Genomic DNA, 11,074 nt, shown 5'->3' on the forward strand with positions numbered 1-11,074 from the left:
GGAGAAAGTCTCATATTGACGCGGCTAATCAACGAGCTATGGAGATGCCCATCAATTGATGTCAATACGAGGAGTAGGGATTGCCATGCAATGGATGCACTAGAGCTATAAATGTATGAAAGCTCATCAAAAGAAACTAAGTGGGTGTGCATCCAACTTGCTTGCTCACGAAGACCTATGGCATTTTGAGGAAGCCCATCATTGGAACATACAAGCCAAGTTCTATAATGAAAATTCCCACTAGTATATGAAAGTGACAACATAAGAGACTCTCTATCATGAAGATCATGGTGTTACTTTGAAGCACAAGTGTGGGAAAAGGATAGTAACATTGTCCCTTCTCTCTTTTTCTCTCATTTTTTATTTTGGTGGGCTTCTTTGGCCACTTTTTTTTATTTGGGCTTCTTTGGCCTCTTTTATTTTTCATAAAGTCCGGAGTCTCATCCTGACTTGTGGGGGTATCATAATCTTCATCATCCTTTCCTCACTTGGGACAATGCTTTAATAATGAAGATCATCACACTTCTATTTATTTACAACTCAAGAATTACAACTCAATACTTGGGAAAAAATATGACTCTATGTGAATGCCTCCGACGGTGTAACGGGATATGCAATGAATCAAAAGTGACATGTATTAAAGAATTATGAAAGGTGTCTTTGCCACAAATACGATGTCAACTACATGATCATGCAAAGCAATATGACAATGATGGAGTGTGTCATAATAAACGGAACGGTGGAAAGTTGCATGGCAATATATCTCGGAATGGCTATGGAAATGCCATAATAGGTAGGTATGGTGGCTGTTTTGAGGAAGATATAAGGAGGTTTATGTGTGATAGAGCGTATCGTATCATGGGGTTTGGATGCACCGGCGAAGTTTGCACCAACTCTCAAGGTGAGAAAGAGGCAATGCACGGTACCATAGAGGCTAGCAAATTGCGGAAGGGTAAGAGTACGTATAATCCATGGAATCACATTAGTCATAAAGAACTCATATACTTATTGCAAAAGTTTATTAGCCCTCGAAGCAAAGTACTACTATGCATGCTCCTAGGGGAAGGGTTGGTAGGAGTTAACCATCGCGCGATCCCGACCTCCACTCATAAGGAAGGTAATCAAAGAACGCCCCATGCTTCAAATTTGTCACACAACGTTAACCATACGTGCATGCTACCGGACTTGCCAACTTTAACAGAAGTATTTCTCAATTTCATAATTACCCAACTAGCATGACTCTAACATTACCACCTTTATATCTCAAAAAAATCATAAAGAATCAAACTTCTCATAGTATTCAATGCACTATATATGAAAGTTTTTATTATATCCCTCTTGGATGCCCATCATATTAGGACTGAATTCATAACCTAAGCAAATTACCATGTTGTTCTAAAACTCTCAAAATAATATAAGTGAAGCATGAGAGTTCATCTATTTCTTCAAAATAAAATCACCACCATACTCTAAAAAGATATAAGTGAAGCACTAGAGCAAATGACAAACTACCCCGAAAGATACAAGTGAAGATCAATGAGTAGTCGAATAATTATGAAACTATGTGAAGACTCTCTAACATTTAAGAATTTCTGATCTTGGGATATTATTCAAACAGCAAGCAAAACAAAATAAAACAAAACGATGCTCCAAGCAAAACACATATCATGTGGTGAATAAAAAGATAGCTCCAAGTAAAGTTACCAATGAACGAAGACGAAAGAGGGGATGCCTTCCAGGGCATCCCCAAGCTTAGGCTCTTGGTTGTCCTTGAATATTACCTTGGGTGCCTTGGGCATCCCCAAGCTTAGGCTCTTGCCACTCCTTATTCCATAGTCCATCAAATCTTTACCCAAAACTTGAAAACTTCACAACACAAAACTTAACAGAAAACTCATAAGATCCGTTAGTATAAGAAAATAAATCACCACTTAGGTACTGTTATGAACTCATTATAAATTCATATTGGTGTAATATCTACTGTATTCCAACTTCTCTATGGTTCATACCCTCCGATATTACTCATAGATTCATCAAAATAAGCAAACAACACATAGAAAACAGAATCTGTCAAAAGCAGAACAGTCTGTAGTAATCTGTATCATTCGAATACTTCTGTAACTCCAAATTTTTTGAAATAAATTGGTGGACGTGAGGAATTTGTCTATTAATCATCTGCAAAAACAATCAACCTGAAATCACTCTCCAGTAAAAAATGGCAGCTAATCTCGTGAGCGCAAAAGTTTCTGTTTTTTTACAGCAAGATCGCATAGGCTTCACCCAAGTCTTCCCAAAGGTTCTACTTGGCAGAAACACTAACTAAAACATAAAACCACATCTAAACAGCAAGATCGCATAGACTTCACCCAAGTCATCGATGAAGAGCACTTCACCGTCACCTGCGTCGGCATTGACTTGGGCTGCTTCGACTTCATCCTCGGTGTCGACTTCTTGCAGACTCTAGGTCCCATTCTCTGGGACTTCGATGCCATGACAATGATCTTCTAGTGCCTGGGTCGCCGCATTTGGTAGGAGGGCGTTGGTGGCGCCTCCCCGGCAGCCCCTCAGCCCTAGTTGATGGCGGCTGCCGTTGACGCTGAGCATCCCCTATTGGCTAGCCTGTTGCAGCAACACATCGACCTCTTCAACGAGCCGTAGGGCCTTCCACCAGTTTGGCCCTACGACCACCGCATCCACCTGCTACCGGACATCACTCCCGTTGTTGTGCGGCCTACCACTATCCCCTACTGCAGAAGGATGAGTTGGAGCGGCAGTGCACGGTCATGCTTGCCCTGGGCATCATACGGATCTCGACCTCGCCATTCTCGGTGCTGGTTTTCCTCGTCCGCAAGGCAGACGACAAATGGCGCTTCTGCATCGACTATCATGCTCTTAACGCCAAGACACCCAAGGACAAGTTTCCTATTTTGGCCGCAGACAAGCTACATAGGGCAGCTTCTTCACCAAGCTTGACCTACGTTCGGGATATCACCAGGTGCGTATGCACTCGGATGATGTCACAAAGACGGCCTTCCGCACTCATCAAGACCACTTTGAGTTCTTGGTGATGCCCTTTGGCCTATCCAATGCAACGGTGACCTTCCAGGATTTGATGAACGATGTCTTCCACCCCTACTTGTGCCAGTTTGTGCTTGTTTTCTTTGATGACATTCTTAACTACAGTTCATCCTGGCGGAGCATCTACAACACGTGGCCATTATCTTCAACGAGCTTCGGGCGCACCATCTGCACCTCAAGCGCTCGAAGTGCTCGTTCGACACGACATTGATCGCCTACCTCGGCCACGTCATCTCGGTGGAGGGCGTCGCTATGGATGCCAAAAGGGTGGCGGTTGTCGCGGCGTGGCCAACGCGGCACTCACCACGGGCCCTCCGCAGTTTCCTCGGCCTCGTGGGCTACTACCGGAAGTTCATCCGGGAGTTTGGCCTCATCGGGCTCCCCTCACACACCTGCTCCACCGAGATGCCTTCTCTTGGGATACTAAGGCGACCGAGGCATTCGCGGCCCTCAAGCAGGCGCTCATGACGGGGCTGGTCCTCTAGATGCCGGACTTCGACAAGCTCTTCGTGGTGGACTGTGACGCCTCGGGCGTGGGGTTTGGTGTCGTCCTACATCAGGGTGATGGGCCACTCGTGTTCTTCAACACGCCCTTTGCAGCATGCCACCACAAGCCCCCGGCCTACGAGCGGGAGCTCATTGGCTTGGTGTAGGCGGTGCACCACTAGAGGCCACATTTGTGGGGGCGACCGTTCCGTATTCACACGGATCACTACAGCCTCAAGTTCTTGTTGGACCAGCGCCTCTCCACCGTGCCGCAGCATCAGTGGATTAGCAAGCTTTTTTGCTTCAACTTCACCATCGAGTACCGTTTGGGCCGTCTGAACACCGTGGCCGATGCACTGTCTTGCCGCGAAGGCGACCACGACACCAACACAAACGGGCCCGCGGGCGCGGCCCTCTGCATCCGCTTCGGGCCCTCCTTCACCCTCATCGACGACATCCGTCGGGCCACTGCGAACGCTCCAGACGTGCAACTCCTTCGGCAGCGCCTCGATGCCGGCGACCTGGAGGAGCCGTGGCACATGGCCGATGGCCTACTCCTGCACAGGCGCCGACTCTTCATTCCGGATCATGGTGACCTCCATCACCATGCCCTACTACTGGCCCACTTGACCAGTCATGAGGGCGTGCAGAAGACCCTCCACCGGCTCTTGGAAGATTTCTACATCCCCGGTGACCGGGCGCTAGTGCGAGACTGGGTGCGGTCTTGCGTCACGTGCCAGCACAACAAAACGGAGATACTGCGGCCAGCGGGACTACTACAACCCCTTGAGGTACCCTCTCAGGTCTGAGCCGACATCTCCATGGACTTCATCGAGGGCCTTCCCAAGGTAGGCAGCAAGTTCGTCATCCTCATGGTGGTCGACCGTTTCTCCAAGTATGCACAATACACCATGCTCGGCCAACCCTACACCGCTGCCTCCATGGGGCGTGCCTTCTTCGATGGCATCGTCCGCCTTCACGGGTTCCCCTCTTCGATCATAAGCGACCATGACCCGATGTTCACTGGTCATGTCTGGCGGGATCTCTTTCAGATGGCGGGCGTGAAACTGCGCCTGAGTACGGCATTCCACCCGAGACAGATGGCCAATCTGAGGTGGTCAACAAGGTGATTGCTATGTATTTGCACTGTGTTACAGGTGATCGTCCCCAGGCTTGGGTGTCCTGGCTCGCATGGGCGGAGTACTGCTACAACACCTCCTACCAGTCTACCTTGCGCGCCACACCTTTTGAGGTGGTCTATGGCCGTCCTCCATCGCCCATCTTACCGATTGACCCTGGGGCGGCCCGCACGGAGGTGGCTGGCGACCTTCTCCGCGGCAGGGACAAGATCCTTGCCGAGGTGCGCCAGCATCTTCTCCAGGCCCAGCAGCTATCCAGGAAGTACTACGACGACCACCACTGCAAGGTGGAGTTTGGGGTGGGCGACTAGGTGTGGTTGCGGCTCCTTCACCGCTCTACACAGTCGTTGGATCCGCACGCTAAGCGCAAGCTGGGCCCTTGCTACGCGGGCCCATTTTTCGTGTGGAATGCATCGGCAAGGTCGCCTACCGCCTTCAACTTCCGCCCGGCACGCGCATCTACGACGCCTTCCATGTGGGCTTGCTCAAGCCTTTCCGCGGTGATCCACCCGCGGCTGCGCTGACGCTTCCTCCAACCTCCGATGGACGTCTTTTTCAGGTCCCAGCAAAGGTGTTGAAGGCCCAACAGCGCCCCAGCATGTGGCATTTGATGATCCAATGGCAAGGCTTCCGGAGGAGGACGCCACTTGGGAGCAGCTCCAGGAGTTCCGCCAGCATTTTCCAGACTTCCAGCTCGAGGACGAGCTATTTGCATAGGCGGGGAGAGATGTTATGACCGGTGTCTCGTATAGCCGGCGGAGGCCTAGTGCCACGTCTAGTTAGGGGCTTAGCCCAACTTATCTTTATTTTTATTGGCACTTCAAGGATTATATAAACACTTGTAAGGCCACCTTTTGGAATTAAGCAATAAGTCATAACTATTGCCCGACTCCCTTAGGAGTCAGAATCCTAGAACCCTAGCCACCCCTGCCTCCACCTCCTCTCATTGTGCGGCCACGGTGTCGATGCGCCGTCGCCCGTGCCGAGGCCCTCGGCATCCTCCCTTCCATCCCTACAACCTAAGGGCTAGACCTGGTAGGATCCTAGCTCATATCAAACACTACTGAGAGTAGATTGTTTTGAGTAGATGCAACCAAACTATGTATGACATGGTGAGATCAAAGATGAGATTAATTATTTTAGGAATATACTTTTAAAGTGATGCTTTGGAGACTGTGGCTTTTATACAAAAGGAGCGCCATCAAATTTATTGAAATAAGTGCTACTTTGTAAGTTATCCCAAATTCCTGTATCACTACGCCGAGGCGAAGTGTTGCCACAGAGTGCAGAAGTTTTGAAGAATATCTTTTCTAAAAAAGAGTGAGTGGGGGACAGTGCAACTCGACAAGATTGCGGAATCTTCATAATCAGCTCAAAGAAAACAAACACTGGAAGTAATTCTACAATTTCTTACCGCGACTGATACAAAAGCTTCTACATGAGATATAGAGACTACGATCGAACTTGCAGCTAAACTATATAGGTTGGGAAAATTCATGCAGACCTTTGTGGTATGCAGACGAAATATTGTTGGGCAAACAATGAACCTATAAATCATAGAGAAGCGTTGATGGGCCCTGACTCCAAAAATTGGCTATATGCCAACATAATCCGAGATGGTATCCATTCACATAATTCAAGCTTAGAACTTGATAAACCCTTCAAAAGACTTAGAGTCTAAAGAATAGTAATGGATCTATAAACTGACAAAGGTAAAATGTTTTATAATACTTGACTTGTTACAAATAGTTTATGACAAGATCAAAGAATTGACTATGACGAGATTGTCTCATCATAGTAATACTTAAAGTCAGTTCGGGTTAAACTAGCAATTATTAAATATTCCAATTATGAAATAAAATAGATGGATGTCAAAATGATACCCATGAGATGGAAATAGAACCAAGGTTGTATGTTTGATACGATCCAAGGTAATTTTGTTGATCCAGAGGATGCTAGTAAGTATGCAAACTTCAAGAGGTCCTATAATGATCTGAAGCAAGCAGAATGGAGTTGAAATCTTCGCACTGATGAAATGGTCAAATAAATTGATTTCATCGAGTAAAGAGAAGATGCTTGTATTTACAGGAAAGTAAGTGGGAGCATGATAATATTTCTAAACACTATATGTACATGACATATTGTTGATTGGAAGATATGTAAATTTCTTGACACAGATTAAGACTTTACTGAAACTAGTTTTTCTGTAAAATACTTTGGCAATGAATAGTCTTGGTATTAGACATAATGACCTATGGAGATAATATTGTCTAATCGGACTTAGCTAAGATACATATTGACACAATACTAAAGCAGCTTAGTATGTAAAATGTCAAGAAGAGTTTCGATGTCTACTACACAACCTTCTTCTTGTAGATGTTGTTGGGCCTCCAAGTGTAGAGGTTTGTAGGATAGTAGCAAATTTCCCTCAAGTGGATCACCTAAGGTTTATCAATCTGTGGGACAACCCTGCAACCAAATAACAAAGAGTCTCTTGTGTCCCCAACACACCCAATACAATGGTAAATTGTATAGGTGCACTAGTTCAGCGAAGAGATGGTGATACAAGTGCAATATGGATGGTAGATATGGGTATTTGTAATCTGAAAATATAAAAACAGCATGGTAGCAAGCAGTAAAAGTGAGTGAAAACAGAATTGCAATGCTTCGAAACAAGGCCTAGGGTTCATACTTTCACTAGTGCAAGTTCTCTCAACAACAATAACATAATTGGATCATATAACTATCCCTCAATATGCAACAAAGAGTCACTCCAAAGTCACTCATAGCAGAGAACAAACGAAGAGATTATTGTAGGGTACGAAACCACCTCAAAGTTATTCTTTCCGATCAATCCATTGGGCTATTCCTATAAGTGTCACAAACAACCCTAGAGTTCGTAGTAAAGTAACACCTTAAGACACACATCAACCAAAACCCTAATGTCACCTAGATACTCCAATGTCACCACGAGTATCCGCGGGTATGATTATACGATATGCATCACACAATCTCAGACTCATCTATTCAAACCAACACAAAGAACTTCAAAGAGTGCCCCAAAGTTTCTACCGGAGAGTCAAGACAAAAACGTGTGCCAACCCCTATGCATAGATTCGCAAGGTCACGGAATCCGAAAGTTGATCACCAAAACATACATCAAGTGGATCAATAGAATACCCCATTGTCACCACGGGTATCCCACACAAGACATACATCAAGTGTTCTCAAATCCTTAGACTCAATCCAATAAGATAACTTCAAAGGGAAAACTCAATCCATTACAAGAAGATAGAGGGGCAGAAACATCATAAGATCCAACTATAATAGCAAAGCTCGTGGTACATCAAGATCGTGCCGTATTAAGAACACGAGAGAGAGAGAGAGAGAGAGAGAGAGATCAAAGACATAGCTACTGGTACATACCCTCAGCCCCGAGGGTGAACTACTCCCTCCTCATCATGGAGAGCGCCGGGATGATGAAGATGGCCACCGGTGATGGATCCCCCCTCCGGCAGGGTGCCGGAACAGGGTTCCGATTGGTTTTTGGTGGCTACAGAGGCTTGCGGTGGCGGAACTCCCGATCTAGGTTTCTTTCTGGGGGTTTATGTATTTATAGGAATTTTTGGCATCAGTGTCACGTCAAGGGGGTCTCTAAGTCATCCACGAGATAGGGGGGCGCGCTCAGGGGGGTAGGGCGCGCGCTCCACCCTCGTGGATGGCTCGGGACTCTTGAGGCCCAACTCTTTTACTTCGGGGGCTTCTTTTGGTCCATAAAAAATCATCAAAAATTGGCACGTCAATTGGACCCCGTTTGGTATTCCTTTTCTGTAGAACTCAAAAACAAGGAAAAACTGAAACTGGCACTGGGCTCTAGGTTAATAGGTTAGTCCCAAAAAATCATATAAAATAGCATATAAATGCATATAAAACATCCAAGATGGATAATATAATAGCATGAATACCTCATAAATTATAGATACGTTGGAGACGTATCAAGTTTCTTATCAATGTCACATGGCAGGAGTCGGTATCCTGAAATACTGATGAGCGAGATATGATTTCAACTATACTTGTATTCCATGTATGTAAACAATCAGATATTTCCAATACTCCAAGTTAGTTGTAAGTAAAAGTTACTAGTATGGTCAAATTGTTGATCATAGGAGAACAATGAAAAATGCGTTAAGGATTAACGACATGTTTCTCGTACACGGAGAAAATGAAGAGATCGTTGTAAGGAGTTACATCAATGAAGGCTCATTGTAACTAGTATATCGATAAAATCTTCATCTGTGCTCCAAGTGATTTTTCAATTCCAAAATAAAAGTGATTTATGGTGGCATAGTAAGTTGGAATTGGTCCAAAAAGTTACTGTGGTGAATTCCATAACAGAAGGCTAAGTATATTATTGCTTTAGAAACAAAAATGAAGGGTGATGAATCGGAAGTTCATTCATGAGCTTGGTATGGTTTCTAGATGATTGTATCATTGGAACACTATTCTTAATAGTGGTTCCATAACTCAGTCTAATGAATCAATGGTTCTACAAGTGATTCAATATATATACAAAGCCGGTTTCACACAAATTATGAATTCGTGTGAAAGCATGATAGATGCATAGAAATGCAATTGATACACACGGATCTGAAGTTTTCAGATTCGATAGACGAAGTCTATACCACAAGCAAATCATGGACTGCCACCAGAATGCCATTGGTGTAGAAGTTAAAAGTGCTAACGAGATTATTGACACTAATGCAAGTGGGAGACTGTTAGAAATATGCCCTACAGGCAATAAAATTGTATTATTTTATTTCCGTATTCATATTTAAGAGTTTATATTTCATGCTATAACTGTTATGTTCCTGAAATGTGCGATTCAGTGGAAAAGTCATATGCACGTGTGGAATGATAAACAGTAACAATAGGTTCCCAGTCTCGCCTCTAAGACTAGCTGAAGTGTTGATGGTGATCACGTTTTCCGGGTCTTAGGATATCGTTAAGTGTAACTAGAGTCCTAAATTAACATTGAGGGTATGACGTTAGATGAACGATCATACTGAATCGACCCAATACTTGTCTATTATACTATGTGATTATGTTGTCTGAAATTATGTATTATAACATGGAGTGTTAGCATGAGTTTTAGTTCCTCAGACCATGAGAGTCTCTCGGTCACTTTCTACCAGATGGTGGGCTTTGGGGTTGCTCAAACATCATCTGTAACAAGGTGATCATAACAACAACTTTCAGGCACACCAGAAAGTTTGACAAGTGACCGGATAGCTCGAGAGTGGGATTTGCTCCTCCGATGATGGAGAGATATTCTTAGGGCCCTCTTAGTGTGATGGCATCCATCATCGTTTGGCTAGACACAGGTGACTACGTCACGGGGATGCCGGAACACGCCAATGAGAAAGAAGAACAAAATAGGTAATGGAGCAACGGTATAGTGAGCATTGTGATGACTCAAGAGGATACCGATGCACATCGGGTTTTGTAAAGTATCACGAAGAAAAGGGAACATCACATGATAATGAAAGGTTCACTCAAATATCATTCGTGTAATCATAGGGACCGATATGGTTATCCACGGTTCCGGTATCGGTCATTGAGCGAAGGGGTTTCGTTCATGTCTATGGTTTACCGAACCTATGGGGTCAAAAGCTTAAATTAATCATGATCTGCTGAGTGTTAATAGGACGGGAAGTGATGATGATATATTTGTGGAATTTTTTCATTAATATCTAGAATAGTTCTGAGAGGTTCCGGAAGCATTTCGGGGTCACCGGAATGGTTTCGGTGAATATCGGGTAATAGTGGGTAATAGCGCCTCCCAGTGTTTTTTATTAATTCAAAAAATAACTTTCGTGGAGTTTCAGGACTTTTGGAGTTGTGCAGAATAGGTCTCTTATATTTTCTCCTTTTCCAGCCCAGAATTCCAGCTGCCGGCATTCTCCCTCTTCATGTAAACCTTGTAAAATAAGAGAGAATAGGCATAAGTGTTGTGACATAACGTGTAATAACAGCCCATAATGCAATAAATATCGATATAAAAGCATGATGCAAAATGGACGTATCAGGAGGGGAGGAGAGGGCAGCCACAAAGGGATGAAAGCCTCCCTTGGTGCGCCAGCCATGGGGGGAGTCCAACTCCCACCCCAAGTAGGATTCGCCCCCCCCAATAGGAGGGGAGGCGCCACCTCCACTTGGTGGGAAATATATAGGTGGGAAATATTATCGGGGATGTTAAATTATATATATAATGGTCTGAAAATGTTTAACACAAATACATATTTAATTTAATATCAATGGGCCTAATAAATCCAAGATGTGGATGGAAACTTGGGCCACAAAGGACCAAGTGG

Source organism: Triticum dicoccoides, chromosome 4B (assembly GCF_002162155.2).
Source record: "Triticum dicoccoides isolate Atlit2015 ecotype Zavitan chromosome 4B, WEW_v2.0, whole genome shotgun sequence".
Classification (NCBI taxonomy): domain Eukaryota; kingdom Viridiplantae; phylum Streptophyta; class Magnoliopsida; order Poales; family Poaceae; genus Triticum; species Triticum dicoccoides.